This window comes from Lethenteron reissneri, chromosome 33 (genome assembly GCF_015708825.2).
Source record: "Lethenteron reissneri isolate LAM-NWPU_2019-01 chromosome 33, ASM1570882v1, whole genome shotgun sequence".
Classification (NCBI taxonomy): domain Eukaryota; kingdom Metazoa; phylum Chordata; class Hyperoartia; order Petromyzontiformes; family Petromyzontidae; genus Lethenteron; species Lethenteron reissneri.
Genome location: NC_083811.1, coordinates 10,625,025 through 10,644,719, shown reverse-complemented (window position 1 = coordinate 10,644,719; position 19,695 = coordinate 10,625,025). Strand labels below are relative to the sequence as shown.

At 43.2% G+C, this 19,695-nt stretch overlaps 1 protein-coding gene and 1 pseudogene across 1 annotated transcript in view; both read right to left on the bottom strand.

The window, feature by feature from the left end:
• STK33 (serine/threonine kinase 33) overlaps positions 1 to 8,102 on the bottom strand; it is a 110,312-nt gene extending 102,210 nt beyond the window's left edge. Inside the window, exon 1 of the mRNA XM_061564597.1 lies at positions 7,960 to 8,102. The gene's annotated coding sequence lies outside the window, so the exon portion shown is untranslated. The remainder of the gene's footprint in view (positions 1 to 7,959) is intronic.
• The window catches only part of LOC133350436 (GATA zinc finger domain-containing protein 10-like), a 48,931-nt pseudogene that overhangs the window by 13,816 nt on the left and 15,420 nt on the right, over positions 1 to 19,695 (bottom strand).

Below are 19,695 nucleotides of genomic sequence, written 5' to 3'. Positions count from 1 at the left end.
GTGAACATGCTAATCTCTCACGTGAACATGCTAATCTCTCACATGAACATGCTAATCTCTCGCATGAACATGTTAATCTCTCACATGAACATGCTAATCTCTCACGTGAACATGCTAATCTCTCACATGAACATGCTAATCTCTCACGTGAACATGCTAATCTCTCACAGTGAACATGCTAATCTCTCACGTGAACATGCTAATCTCTCACATGAACATGCTAATCTCTCACATGAACATGTTAATCTCTCGCATGAACATGCTAATCTCTCACATGAACATGCTCATCTCTCACGTGAACATGCTAATCTCTCACATGAACATGCTAATCTCTCACATGAACATGTTAATCTCTCGCATGAACATGCTAATCTCTCACGTGAACATGCTAATCTCTCGCGTGAACATGTTAATCTCTCACGTGAACATGCTAATCTCTCACGTGCTAATCTCTCACATGAACATGCTAATCTCTCACATGAACATGCTAATCTCTCACATGAACATGCTAATCTCTCACATGAACATGTTAATCTCTCACATGAACATGTTAATCTCTCACATGAACATGCTAATCTCTCACGTGAACATGCTAATCTCTCACGTGAACATGCTAATCTCTCACATGAACATGCTAATCTCTCACATGAACATGCTAATCTCTCGCGTGAACATGCTAATCTCTCACGTGAACATGCTAATCTCTCACATGAACATGCTAATCTCTCGCGTGAACATGTTTAATCTCTCACATGAACATGCTAATCTCTCACATGAACATGCTAATCTCTCACGTGAACATGCTAATCTCTCACATGAACATGCTAATCTCTCACGTGAACATGTTAATCTCTCACATGAACATGCTAATCTCTCACGTGAACATGTTAATCTCTCACATGAACATGCTAATCTCTCACGTGAACATGCTAATCTCTCACATGAACATGCTAATCTCTCACATGAACATGCTAATCTCTCACATGAACATGTTAATCTCTCACATGAACATGCTAATCTCTCACATGAACATGCTAATCTCTCACATGAACATGCTAATCTCTCACATGAACATGCTAATCTCTCGCGTGAACATGCTAATCTCTCACGTGAACATGCTAATCTCTCACATGAACATGCTAATCTCTCACATGAACATGCTAATCTCTCACATGAACATGCTAATTTCTCACATGAACATGTTAATCTCTCACATGAACATGCTAATCTCTCACGTGAACATGCTAATCTCTCACGTGAACATGCTAATCTCTCACGTGAACATGCTAATCTCTCACGTGAACATGCTAATCTCTCGCGTGAACATGCTAATCTCTCACGTGAACATGCGAATCTCTCACATGAACATGCTAATCTCTCACATGAACATGCTAATCTCTCACATGAACATGCTAATCTCTCACATGAACATGCTAATCTCTCACATGAACATGCTAATCTCTCACATGAACATGCGAATCTCTCACATGAACATGCTAATCTCTCACATGAACATGCTAATCTCTCGCATGAACATGCTAATCTCTCGCGTGAACATGCTAATCTCTCACATGAACATGCTAATCTCTCACGTGAACATGCTAATCTCTCACGTGAACATGCTAATCTCTCACGTGAACATGCGAATCTCTCACATGAACATGCTAATCTCTCGCGTGAACATGCTAATCTCTCGCGTGAACATGCTAATCTCTCACGTGAACATGCTAATCTCTCACGTGAACATGCTAATCTCTCACGTGAACATGCTAATCTCTCACATGAACATGCTAATCTCTCACATGAACATGCTAATCTCTCACACGAACATGCTAATCTCTCACGTGAACATGCTAATCTCTCACGTGAACATGCTAATCTCTCACATGAACATGCTAATCTCTCTCATGAACATGCTAATCTCTCACATGAACATGCTAATCTCTCACATGAACATGCTAATCTCTCACATGAACATGCTAATCTCTCGCGTGAACATGCTAATCTCTCACGTGAACATGCTAATCTCTCGCATGAACATGCTAATCTCTCACGTGAACATGCTAATCTCTCACGTGAACATGCTAATCTCTCACGTGAACATGCTAATCTCTCACGTGAACATGCTAATCTCTCACATGAACATGCTAATCTCTCGCATGAACATGCTAATCTCTCGCGTGAACATGCTAATCTCTCGCGTGAACATGCTAATCTCTCACGTGAACATGCTAATCTCTCACGTGAACATGCTAATCTCGCACGTGAACATGCTAATCTCTCTCATGAACATGCTAATCTCTCACATGAACATGCTAATCTCTCACATGAACATGCTAATCTCTCACACGAACATGCTAATCTCTCACGTGAACATGCTAATCTCTCACGTGAACATGCTAATCTCTCACATGAACATGCTAATCTCTCTCATGAACATGCTAATCTCTCACATGAACATGCTAATCTCTTACATGAACATGCTAATCTCTCACATGAACATGCTAATCTCTCGCGTGAACATGCTAATCTCTCACGTGAACATGCTAATTTCTCGCATGAACATGCTAATCTCTCACGTGAACATGCTAATCTCTCGCGTGAACATGCTAATCTCTCGCGTGAACATGCTAATCTCTCACATGAACATGCTAATCTGCAGAGGTGTGGACTCGAGTCATGTGACTTGGACTCGAGTCAGACTCGAGTCATGAATTTTATGACTTCAGACTCGACTTGGACTTGCATAACAATGACTTTGTCCCACCTCTGAGGTGTGGACTCGAGTCATGTGACTTGGACTCGAGTCAGACTCGAGTCATGAATTTGATGACTTCAGACTCGACTTGGACTTGCATAACAATGACTTTGTCCCACCTCTGCTAATCTCTCATATGAACATCACTAGGCCCGCCCACTTCGTTAATGACCCTAGGACTACACCCTATAAAAACAGAGTGCATTCAGCAGGTTCCTCCTCTTTCCTCCTGATGACGACCGCTTGTGTTGTGATCAAAAAGTCGGAAGTTTCTTCTTTTTTTCTTTGAACCATCTACGTGACTTTACCGAAAGACCCAAGAATATGAATATGAGAAATATCTGCATCCTTTACGCGAGCTTAATTACCCATACATTTTTAATTACATGTAAATAAAACACAATCGCGACTGGTACATTTAAATAGGTTACAATAATGAATTATAATAATTAATTTTCCCTATTTTCATACCAACACTATCACAATGCAACGGCCACGAGTTTTACTGGCGTAATGAATGAGCTGGGTGGTCTATATTTGGACTCCATTTTGCAAAACGAAACAGGAGCATTGGGGAACACAATGCTTGCCACACAAGCTCTCCTCTGGCTGTGTGACACGAGCCTCAGACTGAAATGTAACTCCACTCGAGGGGGCTTTGTTACAGCCTCTGTATATAATCCCTGCCACGTAAACCTCCCTTCCCTGTCCATCCTTCACATCAACTGGTTCTCTCCCACCAGCCCTCCCAACTGCAAGTGCCAAAACCCACACCCTCACCAGCAACCCACCACCCAGAATACCATAAAATACTATAATCTCACACATTTCAGACAATTTCTTCAAGTAGATTTGCCCCGTAGAAACTGCCTCAGATGGTTGTGCTATCTAATCTTCCACATGGACAAATTCATGAGGGACAGATTTACTATTTCATGTTTTAAACTTTACCATTTTATATTTTGACTTAGAACTTTCGTGACTGCAGGAATTCATATTCTTTGGTGCTTTCGGTAAAGTCACGTAGATAGAAAAAAAATAAAGAAAAATAAAGTAAAATTTTTTTTAGAAAAAACAAAAAACACTAATATAGACTGTAGCCTGTTTTTTAATCTGAGTAAGTGTACTGGTAGTCTAAAATGTAGACTGTAGCCTGGTTATTAAGCTTGGTGAGTGTACTGGCAGTCTATAATGTAGACTGTAGCCTTGTTCTTCACCTGAGAGCATACTGACAGTCTATAATGTACACGTATTCTTTGGTTCTTTCGGTAAAATCATTTTTAAAAATTAAACCACGACGTTTCGATCACAACACAAGCGATCGTCTTCATTTTACTGGTGCAGAGTAACCTAACCATGCGAGCAATGCCAGGTAATCTTTATCAATGACATATACAACAGGGCTTGTTTGGTATTGTCTCCATAAGGGGCTGAAAAATGAATATAAAATCTTCGATCCCTGAACTGTGTAGCTGGTGAACTAGCCAAGGCACCCCACCCTTAATTTTCCATCAATGATGTTTTCAATAACACTGCATTTCGAAGGAAAACCCCACACATGCGCTGGGTTTGAAATACATAATCCATGGTGTGGAGTGGTGGTCCAGTTAATTGTGGTTAGCGAACTGCTATGATCGAACATCAGTGGTGAGTCATGGCCAGCATCGTGAAGTATAATCAAACAAATGCCTTGACCTACACGGTGTGGAAAAGTTGTCATCCAGCAGTGGATTTACACATTGCTGGATATTTTTTACGTAATTTTACATTATTTAAAAAATGAAAAGAAATGCGTTGCACCCAGGACGACTCAAATACCATTTCTTATTTATCCAAAGTTATGTGTCATTTTTCACTTTCATCTCCAGCATTAATTGTTAAACTCTGACAGGACACAGATACATATGCATGGAAGTACAGTGACATTGCCAAGCCTTGAAAGACATAGTGTCCACTCATTTTTCTTTCATCACCATTTTCACCAAGATGATTGGATGCAGACACAATGGCTCTTTCAGATCGTATAACTATACATATAAAACATGGAATTATTTGGAAATTAACAAGCACTGTAATGATCCCTCTCAATTTAAAGTTTGTAAAACTGGAAATAACAAGAACAAATATGTAAATTACAGCCACCTTATCAATCTGCTGCCGGATCGAGGCCTACCCAACCATTTTAGTCATGGGGTTAACTCACACTTCATCGCGCTAGTCATTGCAGGTTGCTGAAGGTGGGGAGGCCAAGACTAATCTTGAAGACCAGTTCAGATGTCCAACGCCACTGATGTTAGCCGTGGCTCCGAATCGACCTCAGGTCACCGAGTTCACGAGTGCCCCACATACATTATACAGACAAAGTATGCTGCTGTGCTGTAATGATTAGCACACTGGACTTGCAATCCAGAAGCCACCTGTTACTTCTCTCGGTGCGGCAGTTGAAACAATTGGCAAGTTTATTAACCCCCCCCCCCCCCACAGCTCTGTTCACCTATAACAGTATAAAATTTAAGACGTAGGCTTTCGCGACTAATATCATCGATAATACAGTTTTTTGGGGGGTTAGATCACGTAAATATAAATGTGTTGTTAAACCCACGACCACCCGACACAGCCAACTAGGAAGGTTTGTCACGTAAACAGAACGTGCCAATTCGTTACTAGTCCAGCACACCGGTGTGTTGGAGAGCCAAGCCACAACATTTACAATCTGAGTACGACGTTTCGCCAGTAATTACAACCGGCATCATCAGGAGGCAGCCAGTTTTGTGGAGAAATCCTCCTGTTTAGCGGTATACAACTACAAAATACAATTTTTATTGCACCACGTAATGCCCACTGAGGTGTTATAGCTTTTTTACAGAAGCTACCTGGCCGAAAATGATAGCTCAACGAAGTGGCTTATCACGTGGATAATTATAGCAGCCAAATACTCTAAATGCATGTTTATAAATTTCGATTTAAAGCTTTCGTGACTGCAGGGATTCATCTTCTTGGTTCTTTCGGTAAAGTCACGTAGAAGGAAAATAATAAAATAATAAAAATAAAACATAATAAAATAATTCTCACGACGTTTCGGACACAATGCAAGCAGCCGTCCTCAGGTGGGGAACAGGTCTGTCGATAAGACAGAGTCTTCAGGTGGAGAACAGGTCTGTCGAGAAGACAGAGTCTCGACAGACCTGTTCTCCACCTGAAGACGGCTGCTTGCGTTGTGTCCGAAACGTCGTGAGACTTATTTTTATTATGTTTAATTTTTATTATTTTATTATTTTCCTTCTACGTGACTTTACCGAAAGAACCAAGAACATGCATGTTTATAAATTTAACCATAAATGGGTTCACCAAGGTTAGTTGATATTCAGGTCACGTGTGGTGGGGTAAAGGTCAGTTATAGTACTTCCTCCTTTCCCAAGACGTCTGACTAATGTAGAAGGAAGAGTAGGCCAAATAACCATCCGGAGGGGCTCTGTAGAGCTCCCTCTCGTGGAGGCCCTTTCTGCCAGCATTGGCGCGAGCGCGCCATTTCAGGGATGCACCTTTACATTTCATGTCAAGAAAAGATCGCGTACATGTTAAATACCTGTAGGGTGGCGTGGGATTTAAACTCTTTATTTTATTCCTGTGGGCCATGCTTTGGCGATTTGACTGATACGTATCGAGTCTTACTCACTTTCAAAAGCAATTCATGAAGAGAAGAGGGTCACAAGAAGGTACCTGAGCAATGTTCCTGAATCATTATAAAAGAAATGGTCACTGAGTCACACAAACGTTTACAAATGAGTGCAGCAATCAACTACCAACGAAACACATTATTTTAGCAGGTAAGGCCCACTGAGATGTATAGCTCATTTTCAGAAGTGACCTTGCAACAAATGATAGCCCAACGAAGTGGCTTATCATGTGGACATTTAAAGCAGTCAAATACTCGAAACTCACGTTTCTAAATGTGGAGGGGGAAAAACCGGAGGAGCTGGAGAAAATTTCACGCTACCACGGGGAGAGAGAAATATACAAACTCTAAATATACAGCAGCAGGCATCGTCAGGGTCGCGATCGAACCCACGACCTCCTGCGTACCTGGCGAGGTAGCCGAGCAGGCAAAAAAATGTCCGCGTAGGTGCGTGCGAAGCAAAAGGACAAATAAGAACGCGATTGTGAGTTGCTATGCAATAACGGGCTCGTGTCGAGACTGCCCATCGCAGGGTTCACGGTAGTAGCACGTTGTGTGGCGTTCCGCTTTGCAAAGCACAATAAAAGACACCGAGCTCAAATGGGTTTGTTTTTGTTATCGCGTTGAATACCGACGGAATTAAAAACAATCATTGAACATTGGAAAAAAAAAGCCATCAGAGAAAAAGAAACTGTTGTGAAAGTCGATGTCAATATTTGGCCGCGAATTTAAAAAAAGTCACGGTAATGTATACAATAGCGTGCCCAAAGATATAAGTTCAAATTATACATCACTTAAATGTTTCATTGAAAGTAATATTTATTTTACTCGTAAACTACTATACGGAGTTATAAGAAGCGAAATAATATTTTAATATGTTTTATTTTTATTATTTTATCATTTCCCTTCTACGTGACTTTACCGAAAGAACCAAGAAGATGAATCCCTGCAGTCACGAAAGCTTTAAATCGAAATTTTATTATGTTTTATTTTTATTATTTTATCATTTCCCTTCTACGTGACTTTACCGAAAGAACCAAGAAGATTAATCCCTGCAGTCACGAAAGCTTTAAATCGAAATTTTATTATGTTTTATTTTTATTATTTTATCATTTCCCTTCTACGTGACTTTACCGAAAGAACCAAGAAGATTAATCCCTGCAGTCACGAAAGAAGCTTTAAATCGAAATTTTATTATGTTTTATTTTTATTATTTTATCATTTCCCTTCTACGTGACTTTACCGAAAGAACCAAGAAGATTAATCCCTGCAGTCACGAAAGAAGCTTTAAATCGAAATTTACTATACGGAGTGTTCAACGCGGCCTTTATCATGAAAGGCCTCAATGCTCATTTGAGCAAGAAATCATTTTAAAAAAACAATTACGTATTCCCTGTTCTCAATGACTGATTTGTACTTAATCCACATATTCCTGCTCTGGCATGGACTTCTTGTTTGAGTCACATTTTATTGCATTTTCGAATAATAGCATTGGACACCGCAGTCGTTTTACTCATTCACTCACCTGAATCCTGGCAAGGGCAGATCAGATGACCAACGGCTCTTGCTGGGATGCGAGAAAAGTTCAGCCGGTGAGCAGGGTGCTCTATCACTTGGCACAACCGCCCGGTTGCGCCATGCCATCCCAGGCTTGCCAGAGGTGGGGGGTGGGATGGTGGTAGGGGGGTTACCGAGAGAGGGTTGGGTGGTGTGCGCTGGTGTTCGGGTGGTGAGGGGGGCAGGGAGGGGAGGACGCGGACACAAGGCGTAGCGGGCACTGTTTTGAGTGTGCTCCCTCCACCCGGAGCCACTTCCCTGCGCAGAGCGCGACCATCGGTGCCCAAGCCTCGCAGCACGAGGCGCGGACGGAGTCTTGAGTCGTGATGTCATCTTGGTCGCCGTGGTGACTGACGACACTGAAAAGAGCAAACATCGCACGTGCCGTGCACCTCTTCGGAGGCTTAAAGAGGAGGCGCGCGCACGCGTTGCCCTGCACGGGACATTATGGGCCCTGTTGTCACTGGAGCTTCACCGGCTTTTTGTGCGCCACGCTTATACAAATTGTTATAAGAAGCGAAACGTTCGCGAAGGATTGGTGCGCGTGTGTGTGTTTGTGTCTTTGTACGTGTACATACAGAGTCTTAGCTGGAATACGGCAGTGGTGATTAATAAAGTGAGTGATTTAAGATGGATAAAAGCGAGCATGATCGTGTAGAAGTTACTGATTATAGTTGGTAACGTTTTAGAATGTGTGTAAAGTTTATTTTAGATGGATAAAGAGAAACTTGGTCAGACATTCTATTTACAAACCTACTGAAGAAAATATCTGAAGTCTCCTTTAAGACATCCATGCGTAATACATAAAAAATACATTACTTAAAATTTGTAGACTGATATTTAATATTAACAACATTTTTCAGCAAGTTTCAAAGTGCATATTACTAATATATGTAATCACAGAAAACTTATTTTTAAATGTCTACTTTCAACACGAGTTTTTAAAAAGCAATTCTATAATTGCTTTATTGAAAATGTACCGCGATCAAGCAGTGCTGACAAATGAAAGCATTCATATACTCACCAAATATATTTAAAAAAACATGGATAAAACCTCCGACGTTAAATATTAAATGTTGCTTACGTGACACACTTTGTGGAATAATGGTAACATGTCTGGGACCTTTTTGCCAGTATCAAATTAAGAAAAAAATTAAAATAGGGTTTCCCCTTTCTGCCAATAAAACAGGAGGTGTTAAGATGCTTAACACGAAATAGAAACATTTTGCAAAGAATCAAGCCTGCATTAACCACACGTACTTGTGGTGAACATGCAGCGCATGTTTGGATTTGGTGTTTGAACATCTTAACACCTGTTTTATAGCCAGAAAGGGTAAAACCTCTTCTTATTTTTTTCATTATGGCCACCTGTGTTTGATCAAAATCTGCTATGAAATTCTAGATTTGAAGCTTTCGTGACTGCAAGGATTCATATTCTTAGGTTTTTTCGGTAAAGTCACGTAGGTAAAACATCAAAATTAATAAAAAATAAAATAAAATAAAGATTATTTTTTATTAACTTTGATGTTTTACCTACGTGACTTTACCGAAAAAACCTAAGAATATCTGCTATGAAATGCCATTGCCCAAACGTCGCCTAGCACAGTCCTCTATCTAATGTTTCCTTGTTGAGGCGCAGTTATTGACGAACGTGTTGAAAATATGTCACACAACATTTGTAGCACAACATTTGCTTGGCTTACTTATTTGGCGTGGCAAGTGCCGCGGCCAAACGAGAGGGTGGTGTAACATTAACGGCAACATTTTCATTTACTCTCATGTAATAGAGCCAATGGTCGATTTAAAGCTTTCGTGACTGCAGGGATTCATCTTCTTGGTTCTTTCGGTAAAGTCACGTAGAAGGGAAATAATAAAATAATTAAAATAAAACATTATAAAATAATTCTCACGACGTTTCGGCCACAACGCAAGTAGCCGTTTTCAGGTGGAGAACAGGTCAATGGTATTGAATGAAGAATAACAATGACCATTACTTAAGTAAAACACTATTTATACAACCATAGAATCTAGAAATGGTGCGGGCAATTGAGAAGAAAAACACACAATTGTAAAATGTTTCCACGTAGTAGTAGTAGTCGTACGAGTGAAGTGGGGGAGTCAGGAGTGATTCATTATCAGTGTTAATATCCGAGACTCCACACCCAGTGCCGGAAGTGGCATGGCTTTTGTACGCAGACTTTCTATAGCAAAGTCACAGAGGAGTGGTGATAGCCGTGACCGGAGCTGAGGAGTTGTCCTCAGTTGACTGCGGTGAAGTCTGCGTTAGTTTAAACATCAGCCGAGACTTTTAACTTATTTGACTTCACATCAATGTCTATCGTGTAGATAAGAATCTAAATATATTTTTGTTGAAGCGTGTGGGTTTATAAATAGCATGATTGTGAATAAACATGGTGATAAAACAAGTCATTGTTACAGAAAAAAGTGTGACAGAATAAAAAAAACATTACAAATACTATAGTACGTTTACACATTACGTCTGGTTGCTTGACTTGTTAGTTCCGATTTGTATGATTATTAAACGACTTATTTTTCAATGAAGTTATTTAGCTGATAGACGTGTTCCATTTGAATGGCCATCAGCTACGTTGTCTAATTTTTTTGTTAAAAAGGCAGGCACCTAAGACAAATATATAATTATTTACTCACAGCCCTTTGTCAATCCACTGCTGGATGGATGATGAAGGCTTCCCCACGTAGTTGGCGGTTGTCCGGTCATACTTCACCACGCTGGTCATTGTGACTTGGTGAAGCTGGCGGAAAGTTGTTCCGGCACTGGTTTGAATATCCCTTGCCACAGATGTTAACTAACTCAGGTCAATGGGTCCATCACAGAACATTAAGTATTTGACTCTACGCATAACGTAATGATAAAGTATTTTACTTTTTACAAGCTATGGCTGCTCAGCGTTGCGATGTCAAGATGAGCACAAGTCACCATTGAGTGGTCAAGAGCAAGTACATGGGGGGGGGGGGGGGTAAAAGGTCATGGTTTGAGCATTGAATAATGATTGCTTCTGGTGGCAAGTAAGGTCACGGGCAGCAGCTTGGCCTCTCTGGAATGTGAGAGACGGTGGGGGTGGTGACTTGCACAACACTCCTGCATAGGTGTTTGCGGTTGTGCCGTATGGCGCGGGAGGCGGTGGTGTAGTGGTTAGCGCACCGCGCGACGAACACCGCGACCCGAGTTCGACCAACACCGGTGACAATTACCTGAACCGGTTCTGGACCTCCCCTAGGACGACTCAGCATTCAAATGAGTACCTGGTGTGGTGCGTAAACATAGCGCCGGGCGTGGTGCTGGCCACAACACCCCCTCGTCTGCCCGTGCCAGCCTTCATAGGCGCTTGCTCACAGCACTTGCCCCAACAGTCGATTTGTCTTTGTGTTGGTGAGTAGTGAGTGGCGAGTTAATGTGAGTGGCGAGTGTTCGTGGAGGGTCGTGAGCGTGAGTGTTCATAGGGGAAAATAGAAAACCCCGCCGTGCGTGTCAAGACCCTGATCCACCCAGCCACCGCCAATGACTAATTCATCGACTTTGTCAAGGGTGCAGAGGGGGGGATAATTATAGGAACCAATACAATGAAGCCCCCCCTCCCCAGCTAAATTGGCATCAACAACCGGTGTTTCGCACAATCTCACACCTATAGTGAAATAAATATTCATTGTATCTCTTCGGGCGAAGCGACACACTCACAAGCCGCCCGCGTGTGCTCACACAATGTCTCAATACATAGCAGCACTCACACCCCTGGGGTCGTGACGAAACCCGGCAGTTTACACGCACGGAATGAATCCGTGTGCGCGCACACAAAGCAGATGTCTCCCGTAAGACTGCGATATGCCGGGGCACTCAATGCCAAGCAAGCAAACATTTTGTCAGGTTGCAATATCCCAGCAAACATCGGACAAGAGAGCCGAATGGGCCCCCTGCCTCTAAAACCACGTCGCTCCCCCCCCCCCCCCGCAAACAGAAGCAGGTCCCAAAGAAGAGCAGTGGGCAATGAACGGAGCGGCTTGACACTTGAGCGGCCCAAAAAATTATTTGCACTCTCGTTACACAAGCGGAGGCTGGGTGGTCTGGTTGTTGCAATGCGTCCCCCTCTCCCCCGTGAGCCCAGGGTTTGTGAGTTTATATAGAGCCGTGGTCGTGAGATGATCACGCTACGAGAGTTGCTATCGACTGAGTACTTGGCCCGGCAAGGTTTGTATTGTCCTCTCGACGTGTGTGTTTTCCGGTTTGGGCATGACGCCCAATGTTTGACGCCACGTACTGGGAGCTTCTTCGGCAACTCAATTCAGTTTCTGAAGCCCCCATTCAGAATCTCAATTCGCGAGGCGGTAGCAACGCAGGAAAGACATCGGAGAGCCGTACAGCACCTGTGAAAACTCTTCAAAATCGGTTTGGTATTATTGGAAACATGTCATGGCAGAGTGATGATGACGATCTCATAATGTTTGATGAGCATAAACACAACAGGGAATTGCCACAACGAAACAAACATAATTTCAGGGAAATACACAACAATTTTAGGTACTGATGATCGTGGCGATGGTTGTGATGATAATGATTATATTCGGTTGGTGCTGATATTTTAGTAAATTTTAAAAGACATTCATGTGCTGTGGTGCGAAATTATAATTTAACGTTTTAGGTACGTGTTTATAAGTTGACATTTTAAAGCTTTTTGTTCATATTTAAGATTTCTTCCGGAAGTTTGTAAACACTGCACACAAGCCATCACTACTTTCCTCCATCTATTTAAATCGCTCCTTCGATTACCCTTTCCTGTCTCTTGCCTGTCAAGGGATGTCTACTGTAATACATGTTTATGTTTCTATTGTATTGCGTGTTTATGTTTCTATTGCATTGCGTGTTCATGTTGTTTGCTTGGACGCTGTGTACCCTGCCACTGCATTTTTTTTGTTTAACCCGCCCCTACTGGACATCTGTGAAAAGAGCTTCATCGCTCATCGGATTCCTCCAGTCTACATATTCAGATTCTGTAGAATTCACTTCCGCTGGACGTTTGCTCTAGTTTTTTATTCAAATCGCGCCTTAAGACGCAACTTACTCCGAGAGGCATTGAGTGTTTCTGGAATCCTTGGTTTTTCTGGGTTGGATCTGATTGGCGTGAGCCTGCGTGTGCTCGTGTGCAGCGTCGTTTGATCTCTAGGTGAAACGCACTTTAAAGTGTAAATTATTACATCTAAGGGACATTTCCCCCAGAACCAAAAATGATGAAAAATGTATGAAAGGTTGTTCCCTCTCTGGCAATAAAACAGATGTTAAGATGTTCAAACACCAAATCCTGAAGATATATTTTTGCGAGGCATAAAGCCTGCATTGACCACGCATACGTGTGCCAAAACGTGCTCGGGTCAAGCACTGCTCGATCCGAGCTCTTCGTGTTCTGATACTTGCAATGTCTTTGTCCTGTTCGCCTGTTCGCGTACTCTGGTCGAACACCGGTGGTGAGACAAGTCGATAAAGAAGGCTGTCTCGGGTGTCGGCGAATCATTTTCAAAGACAATCCATATTTTAATAGAGTGTGTTTGTTAGCATGTTTTGCCACAAGTATGTGTGGTTAATGCAGACTTGATGCCTTGCAAAAGGTATCTATTTGGTTTTTGAACATCTGTTTTATTGCCTCCTGTTTTATTTTTTCCGTAAATTAATATTTCTGAATTAATTATTTGTGCACCCCCAAAAAAAATCACTGCGGTAACACAATCACCAGATGGCAGCAGCCAGCTGTAGGCGTCTCACGGCACAATAACAACGCCGCCACTCACTCCGCAAGCTGCTTTGCCTGAATGCGGCACGTTTGGCTCGTAAGTCATGACCGACATTCGCGAAACGTCGAAGGAAAAATTTTCTTTTTTTTAATCAACATTAAACAGAGATGCCGCTCACAGTTGACACGTGCATCGGCATGACAAACACCACCCCCGAGCGAGCCCAACCTGATTCGTTCGTACAAACGAGCACGACGGGAGAGACATTGGAAGTGGCACGCGACATCCTGGGTCCACCTGAATCAACCCGTTTCACTACCACCTGAAGATGAAAGATGAATAAGCACTTCGCACAATGGTGAACCCCCCACACATAGGAAAGATGCAATTGTTCAAGTGACAACACTGAAACGCTTTCCCCATCGCTCGCCTGCCCTTCGCTCTTTGCTCGTCACCGTATAATGACCGAAAAATGACCCCAAGCCAATATGCATCCTGACGCCTCTTTGAAAATAGGCAAAAGTCTCCGATTTGAAGAGAGAGGCCTCCCGCGGGTGATTGGTCGGGAGGCAGACTTTTAAAGGAATGGGGGGGGGATGAGGTTGGAACGAGAAATCGTAAAACAGAGAGTATCCGTTAGAGGGGAAGGATAAAAGATTGGATAAATTTCGATTTAAAGCTTTCGTGACTGCAGGAATTCATCTTCTTGGTTCTACCGAAAGAACCAAGAAGAAGATTGGATAAAGGTAAAGCACAAGGAGAAGAAGGTTCGAGAAAGGGGGCTGAGGAATATGAGAGGAGAGAGCACGAGGAGTGGGGGCGTTGGGAGGGATTTACAAACTGGAAGGCAAGGCACGAAGCCTCGGGTCCCTTATTGTGGCTGTGTCCAAATGAACGTGGCTCTTCTTTTTGGTTCTTTCGGTAAAGTCACGTAGAATTGAAATAATAAAATAATAAAAATAGCAAAATTGTATTATTTCAATTCTACGTGATAATAAAATAATAAAAAGAAAACATTTTTTTTATTTTACTATTTCAATTCTACGTGACTTTACCGAAAGAACCAAGAAGATGAATCCCTGCAGTCACGAAAGCTTAAAATCGGAACGTGGCTCTCTTTACTTTGTCGTCCGAGTCGTGACAAATGGTCACCGGGAGTGGGAGGGGGAGAGGCTGCGATAGTGTTCACACTTCACACCTGCCCATCGACTATCGCGGTGCCCGGATCCACGAGCCGTGTTTTCCCAGAAATCGCAGCTCTCCAACGTACGTGCCCACACGCCACCTGCGCTCAGTGGTGTTGAAATAGTTGCGGTTGAGAGACACAGGAAATACACCCGATATTAATGTTTTTTTACACCAGTTCAAACAAAGATCCCCCCACCCCCCTTTGTCATAGCCTTTAAGATGACCGTCGGAGCAAGTTGCCGTTTCGTGAACACCTGTGAGAGCTAGCACGGAACTCAAGGGCCCCAAGACCAGTTCAAACACTCGCCAGGTTGAGAACAGTATTGGTCCATGTGGGCGAACGAGGCAGCCGCCTCGGGCGCCAAGTTAAGTGGAGCGCGAAGTTCGAGAAAAAAAAGACAAAATAAAATAACGATGTCATGATTTCAATTCCCGTGCAAGTACAGAGGGAATACGAATTATAATTAATTTCTCAACATTTCTGACAATGTATTGGTTGGACACACGGACGAACAGACAGACAAAGCGAATAATTATGCCTCTGTTTAAAAAAAAAACACGCTTTAAAAAACACATTGAAACGAAAAATAGGGGCCAAATATTCCCCAGTTTACCAAAAAAACCTCAGCCTAGATCTGCCCTTGAGGTTTATGCGTGAGGGCGCCGATTGCGTGATTCGCCTCGGGCGCCGGTTGCTGGCAGCAAGCTGGTCTCGGCCACGCCTGGTTGTGAACGGGCATCGGCACTCAGATCATCGGGCTCGTAGCGCAGTCGTCTAACGACTCGGCTTCCGCTCATACAATACACAACACACGCGCACAGGTGCGATAATCTGTATGCCTGCAGAGCAAGTACATTTGCTCGCAAGGCAGAGGACAGCCATCGTGACCTTTCCCCCAATTACCTGCAGAATGCATGCGATGTGGAGAAAGGCCATTCCTGGATGTGTTGCATGTTATATAAATATTTTTTTCTTTTAGGGATTTGCAGTTGAAGAGTGTGTTGAGTTTTTTGGTTATATGTGCTTATGCACCACTGCTAATGCAGTTTCACAGGAAAAAATATCCTCTTTTAGGGAATTTGCCATTTGTTTTTTAGTTTTGAGCGGGTTCCCTCCCTGCACTCGCTGCAGATGACTGCCTGCATTTAAGGTTTCTTGCTGCATGGGAAACGGGGTGCTTCACATCTTGACGAGAGTAAGAGGATGGCTTACACAGGTGGAGATGTCAACGTGGAACATTCCACTTCGTGAATATCAGTGACTGGGCAAAGTAAACAAAACTCTCCGCTATGAGGGCCATCTCAACTTCCCCGACTATACTACACATGCTCAATGGTGCCTCGGTGGCGAGATGTTAACTACCTCGCCTGGTATGCAGGAGGTCGTGGCTTCGATCCCGACCGTGATGCCTGCTGCTGTATATTTATAGTTTGCGTGTCTCTCTCCCCGTGGTCGCATGGATTTTTCCCCAGGTCCTCCGGTTTTTCCCTCCGCAGTTAGAAACACGCATAAGCCACTTCGTTGAGCTGTCATTAGTGGCCAAGACACTTTAAAAAATATCTGTATAGCTCAGTGGGTCCTACCTGGTAAAATAAAAAAATATGTAGTTTGAATGACCCGACTCCTTGAAACCACTTCCGAAATCCGCTGCTATAGCGCAACACCAAATGTTCAGTGATCATAAACCTAGATCCTGTGGTCTGGCGCCTTCAATGTGCAATTTTTCAAGAGGTAATTGAGTTTTTTGTAAGCCACTTTGGACATCTTAATTGTCGCGGTGATTTCATTAATTACAATCGAGCACTTGTAAGTATACATCATTTTGCCTGAAGCCTCTCTACAGCGATTGTGATGGTAATTGATTGCTCCCAATTTAATTAACCAATGCCTTATGTTAGAAAGTAATGGACTATGTTTACTGATGCAGAAGCACACGAAGGCTTTAGCTAATGCAAATACAGCTGCTGTGGTGTGCTGCAAATACGTTTTTTTTTATAGCCATCACACCTCGCGTGAACTATGAAAAGCTAAAACGTTTCAAGGATGAGATAATAAATGTATCCACAAATTCATCCAAATATGTCTAACATGTAGAGGCAGACTTCACAGAAGACAGAAGTTCAGAGAATGAGGTTAAGACCAGATTGGCCACTGTAACAGGAATGTTTTGAATAAACTAAGAAGGATGTGGGGTAAAGATATACTTTATCTCTGAAGGCTAAAGATGCATCTACTGCTGTATAATAAAAGAATAGCAATATCTGCAGCAGTGTTCTTCATTGCAAGGCACGCAGGCCACTGGCGGCCTCTGGTGGCCTTTAGTGTGGCCCCTGACGCGCGGCCCCCGACAATGCACAACGAGTGAACACACCGCTTGCAGGCGGTGTGGAGGCCCTCACACATTATCATTGAACTATCGATACACATGTAGTGGGTTCACGTGTAGTGGGTTCCCGTGTAGTGGGTTCACGTGAGAGACACCTTTGACTTTGGAGGCTACACGTTTATTCTATGACCACAACGGGGTAACTACATAAACGTAACAACGGGATAACTATATAGCGGTAACCACCACGGGGTAACTACATAACCGGGTCAGGTCAGTTAACGCACTGCCTGACCCACGATGCCGAGCGTGAAGACCGCAGAGACGTAGCACCACGGGGTCCATGCCTGTAGACAGCCCGGATCGGACCTCGGGACCTCCCTTTTATGCCCCTCAGCGTGGCCCGGCTCCGCCTCGGACACGCCCCCTTCTAGAACTCCCTAGAAGACTCTGGGCCTTACATCACACGTCCCTTCTGTCACCTTTGGCCCACATCATTACCCTGTCCTGTCACGTGCCCTTGTCAGCCAATCGGGCTGCTACGTCCTAACATGCTTCACTCTGCCCGCCGCGAGAACCATTCTCCTTATGGACGAGTTACCATGGCATAGCACACCCTGCTGGCAGAGAGGGCTACTTACGCTCCAGTTCTCCCCTCTATAAGTAACTGACACTGTGCGCCGTAGTGAGCCAATATACGTCACTATACACAGGTAAGGATCAAAGTTACACGTAACATTTGAAATTGTGACTGTACTCAGCACTAATCTTGTGCTTTAGGATATTTCTTAAAAGAAAATTTACGATATTAAGGGAGGAAACAAGATCACTCCTAAACGTTGGTGCTACAACTGCAAAGGCTTTGCCACATTCCAATTCTTGTAGGGGTATTTAAAAGGCAATTTGATGGACGCCTTGGGTTTCTTGGGTTTGACAATCGGGATAATAAATTAGCTAAGTATAGCACAGATTTGCCAATGAGGATGTTATGGAGTAGAAAATGGTGGGTCCTGTACCGTATAACCAATGCAAATCAAAGAGCAGAATTCAAAAGGGGGGTTCGTCCGTTCAATATTTCATTAGTAGCTGATAAACCTTTCCTGAACCCTTCATCTGCACATCAAAAATGAAAGATTCTGACACAACCCATGAGCTGCACAACCTGCAGCGAGTGCATAATTTTAGTGACACTGAAGACGAGCAAATTCTCGACCGGTTTCGACACATAGTGTCTCTTGTGCCGAGTCGTTGATTATATATTATGGCACTTGAACAACTAAAAACACATTCCTCCTGCGGAGGGAGCTGGTAGGAACGTTGGGTTGCTCGGTCAATGGCCAGGGTCAACGGCGGCGTGGTGTATTCCGCAAATATGCCCGACTGTGAGGGCGGGCACAAGCCGGCGTGAGTAGTTTAAACAGTTGAGTTTTATAAGGGCACCATGGAGTGACCAGCCCCTCCCCACCCAGCACTACCCCTCCCACCCCCCACCCAGCCCCTCCCTCCCCACCCAGCCCCTCCCCACCCAGCCCCTCCCCACCCTCCCCTGTGGGCTGGTGTAACCAGGAGGTTCCTACCAGTACTACCCAACAGGGTATAGGTATCTGCACTGATGAAACCCAGAATCGCCCCGAGTTATGTAACAATCCTCGCGGCGCTCACTCCGGGCCAGATAAGTGGTGGCTGCCGACCTTAGTGGCTGACCATTGCAGGAGTAAGATTACTGAATGATGTGTTCTTTCTCGCTTTGAGTTACCCTGCTTGCAGTACGTGTTTGTGTATTGCTGTTTTCATAAGTTGATGCAAGAATAACTGGGTTGCCTCCCTAACTTCATCCGTCTCGGCCATTATTGATTAATAAAACAATTTGAAAGTCAGTGGATTTTCTCTAAGATGATATCTTTATATTCCCAGATATTCAAGTGTGACCTTTGAAAGGATATAATAGAATATGATTGAAACGTAATTATTTTTAAGTTGTGCACTTAGGTTGGCCATAAAGACAACACTTCACAATAACATATTCTTTCACTGAAGTACACAAACATAAACCAAAGGCCGTCCGCAAGTTAATTTGAGAAGCACAATAACTCAGGATGATTTAGTCCTGGGAACCACAACAAAGCGTATACCGTTCAAGTGGTGATTTTCATTCCATCGCATTTTCAAAAATACATGCACCCTTAATCAAGCTCCAAAAATGAAACATGGGCTGAAGTCTGAGAACATCTGGAATCAATCGTGAGACAGCATTGCTTTTGTTTTCTTCCAGAGCACTGGGTTTGTTAACAAACCTTTTATGGAATATACAACTTTGATATGAGCCGATGCATTGGGCAGAGTTTAAACAAAAAAATATATAACTCAGGTATTTAACGTAGGAAATGAACTGGCTATTTTTAGAGAGATTTTTTTTTTATTCCGCAGTC